The 4,243-nt window shown below is 32.4% G+C and overlaps 1 long non-coding RNA gene across 1 annotated transcript; it reads right to left on the bottom strand.

The window, feature by feature from the left end:
• Positions 1-593: 593 nt before the first annotated feature.
• LOC108946226 (uncharacterized) lies at positions 594-3,421 on the bottom strand. The gene is made up of 2 exons (XR_001970516.3): positions 3,059-3,421; positions 594-1,201 (listed from the first exon to the last, which is right to left on the bottom strand). It is a non-coding gene; the product is annotated as an uncharacterized lncRNA (long non-coding RNA).
• Between the last annotated feature and the right edge of the window lie 822 nt (positions 3,422-4,243).

Genomic DNA, 4,243 nt, shown 5'->3' with positions numbered 1-4,243 from the left:
TCTGTAGGTAATTATTACCTAGGAATTAACATATCCCTAAGTAAATTACTTGGGCATTTGTTATCCCCACGTAACTTGCACATTTATCAGGGAAAAATCTCAAAACAATCGCAATAATATTTTCATAAAAATTCGTAACAAAAGGATTTTTCTTGGGAATTTTTGTAGGAAGAAATCCGCTGGTAGTTCCCCATGAAAATCCTTAAGAAAGTTCGTAGGAAATTTTGAGGTGAAATCCGCAGGAGCACATTTTCGCAAGAAAATTCCCATGAAAATGTTGCATGTAAAACCCCAGCAAAGTTCCCAAGTAATAATTCGCAGGTAAATCACCGTGTAAAAATTTCCAATGAAACAAAAGAACTATTTGAAATCCCCAAGAAAATCCATAAGTGATATTTTCGTAGGAAAATCCGTATGTAATATTGGTAAGAAAATCCCCATGTAAATATTTTTGCAGGTAAATTACCCTATAAATTGACACGTTTCAAAATATTTTCCAATGAAAATTCGCAAGTAATCTATGCATTTTCAAAATATTATTTTTATTTTATTCTAGCTTATATTCTTACGATTCAACTATATTATCATAATCATTCAACAAATGTCTAATATAATTATAACAAAGAAAAAACATAATTCATAACGTTAATATTAATATCATATAATCCTTAATCAAAAAGCAAAATATCTCAAATGTGAAAGTGAATAGTCTAATGAACATCTCAATCATGATTATAGTCACTTTCATTCGCGTTACCGGGGTTAGAACCACTTTCATTCACATTATCAGAGTCATCGTCACTTTCATTCTCGGATCCTTGATTTTCTTCTTGAGATGATAACTCATTTGAAGATGATGCATTGAAATTCACATACTTTTTCAATAAGTCTAATTCTTTCCTCATCTGTTTATTTTTGCGACGCTCTTCTTGCAACTGAACATATAAGTCAGCATTGGAAGCATGCACCTGAGATTTAATTATCTCATCAATTTCTCCTGGTAAAGTAGATGTTGAATGCTTAAGTGCTTTTAAGATCGACCCAAGGAGCCAAGGCCTGCAACCCTTCCTTTTTTCTTTCCACCAACAGATTGCACCCAAATATCCATTTCAGTTAATTGGCTTGCTGAATTAGTGTCTCCTACCTCAGCTGATGCACTTTGAGAAGCTGACAGTTCTTGTTTCTTTTTTTCAAAATTATTCTGCACCAAAATAAGTTATTTGAGATATTATATAATGCCAATTGAACATAATTCTCAGGAGAAAAAAATTAATAAGGACAAGAATTAACTATCATTCTCAGGAGAAAAAATATATAACATAGAGCCCAAAAATGGTGAACCAACTGCTCAAATATAAGGAGTCAAGAACAGAAGCTGAATCTTGGCAAAGAATGTGACTTTATGAAGCTGGTAACAAATCCACAATCTCATTCAAAGAAGATCTTTAACATCTAATACGAAGGATGATCAAATAACTGAATAGTGCAACAATGAAATAGAATAATAACAGACAAAGAGAGTGACCAACACTTGCCAGTTATTCTACTTTGAAGAACATAAGCTGAATCTCATTGTACTCTACTTTGATGGCCAGTTATTCATAAAGTATCAGTCAAAATTATAAATAAAGCTAACTAATTACGACAACACTTGCCTTTATATATCATTAACTTCAACAACTAATAACATATCCCCAGGTGTGTATAGTGCTGTATCAAGATTCTTTAAAACAAAACAAAAGCAAATAGTTTTTTCTGCCTTTAAGAGAAGCCTTTCAGCTCGTTTTAAAGCGTTGAAAAGAGAGATAGGATATTCTAAAGATAGTTGTTGAGGAAGCATCTAATTTCTAACTACGAGTCCGTTTTCAAGCTAACTGAATGCCTATCTGCTGCTAGTTCTGTTCCACTATCTGCTCTTATTGTTCTCGTTGCCGGTGTGACAGTCTGATTAGATGGTGCTCTCTTTCCTGTTGTTTTGGGGGTTCATAACCGGTGCTATTGAATCTGCAGTTAAGGGAATATCACCAGTTCTTGGAATAAGAGCTCTGGGACTTCATGGCTTTGAGGGAGGTTTAGCCTAGCCCTAAGCCTTTTCGAAATAGAATGCTTCTTTGACAGAGCTTCAAACAAGAAGGAGGAAGGCCCTCTTTTCGCCAATGGATCACTTAGTCGGAATCTGTAAGATATAACAGACTTTAGACTTACTATCTAGTTTCATGATGGCACTAAGGCAGTTCATTTTTAAAGTCTTGACATATCTGTTCGTATAATACTGTTGACAGTGAGATAATGGTTCGAAATAAAGTAATAGAAGTAACACTTACATAAGGTCATAAGCAGTTTCAGCTTTCTCATTTACCAAACATTTTTCTTGTTTTGTGCGATGAGTCTGAAAATAAAATTCCGCAATAAAATTTCGCATAGACATGTTCATTCAAATCAATTGGAGGCCATGGGATGTCCAATACCAATATCCTGGTGTGAACCCTTTTTGAAAAATATGCACAATAACTTCATCGCGTTTCAGGTACTTCATATTTTTACAACGCTTACAAGGGCACCTTATGACTCCCTCGGACAAGTACTTATGTTGACTACAAGCAAATTTAATAAACTCATCCATGCCACTTATAAATTCATCGGTACACCCCGCTCGACGGGGAAGAATTCTATTTTCCATCCATTTTCGATGCTCGAGAATTTTCATTTTCTGAACCAAAAGATAAATATATTTAAAAATATAGATAATAGCTTTTAGGCACTAGACATAAAGTAGTTAGTGTTGGAATTCCTTGCTGCCCAAAAATTAATCTATTAGCAAAATTGTGCAATTCGAACAATTAATCTCTGAGTCCACACTAACAGATCAAATAAAAAGGAATCACCAGAAAGCATTCCATAAATTCGACCAAAACAAGACAAATATATGCATCTTGAAAACTAAAGTTTGCCAGATTGTATACTAAAATTTTCAGTCTTTCTTTTGTCAATTAGAAATTTCCATCCCTTAATATATATATATAAAAATCAAGGGTGATGAAGAAACCTAGAAACTCACATTCACTTAGCCAAAGAATGGGATGAACAAAACAAAAATTGCCCAAAGCAGTAACTGAACATCAAAATGAAAAACAAAATTAGCCTAAAACTATGATTCCACGAAAGAGTTAGAAGAAATAAACAGAGAACATCATTAGATAAAGAGATAGAGAAAAGGAGAGAGGCTTAAGGGTATTTAGAAGAAATGGGGAGAAAGAATGGAGGTGACGGAGCTTAGCGGGCGGAGGAGGCGGAGAGAGCAAAATCACAAGTGGAAGTTTGAGAGAGTACACCAAGCTTAGTGTTGCCGTCTTCTCAATAAGTCCTGACCTAGGATTGAAAGCCAAAAGTTTTGGTCCTTTCCTTTTGCTATGGCGCTTAAGTTTCCCGCTTCTGTTGTTTTTTTTTCAGTTGTAAAAATATATATATTAAAGCTTTTATTATCTTGGAAGTAAATTATGAATAATGTTTTTAAAAGGTAAGATTATAGCCATAAAATTTGTAAAAACTTTCAAAGATTACTTTTTAAATTTAAAATTTTTATTTATGAACATCTATGAATTTAACATAAAAATAGAATTTATATTTATTTGAAAAAGAATTAAATTGTTTGAATAACAATTATCCCGAAATAATGAAAAATAATTGTCAATTTATTGTTTATCCCGAATAAAATAAAAAAACAATTGTGTGGGAATGTCATATCAAATTATGTTCAAACCAAAATAATTTCACTAAGCTTGACATAACTATTTTTCAAAAATATTAATTTTTCAACATAACTAAGTCATTCCTAACTTCTTCCTACACAAAATATTTTGTAGACTCTAAAACATCAAATTGAAATGTTTCTTAAATTTGTGTGAACCCCGTGATTTTCTCGAAATCGCTACGTTTATGTTATTGCTATCTTCCTCACATTCATTACCTACACAACGATGATCATTTATCGTCCATAATACTTAATATGATCTAGCTAAGATACTATAAAAACGATTAATTGGGGACATATAAAAATATGCACATAGAATAAACTTATGCACTTTTGTCTACGATCGAACTTCTTCAATATGATAATTGTCTTCCAAGCATAAATTTTAATTTATGTTAGTCTTAAGGCAAAATTATTCCTTACTATTAATTTTAACTTATTCACATGCCCTCTTATTAGCTTGGTATATTTTTTTTATTCGCAGTTATACAT

Source organism: Nicotiana tomentosiformis, chromosome 6 (assembly GCF_000390325.3).
Source record: "Nicotiana tomentosiformis chromosome 6, ASM39032v3, whole genome shotgun sequence".
Taxonomy (NCBI): domain Eukaryota; kingdom Viridiplantae; phylum Streptophyta; class Magnoliopsida; order Solanales; family Solanaceae; genus Nicotiana; species Nicotiana tomentosiformis.
This window is presented reverse-complemented; position numbering and strand designations above follow the sequence as displayed.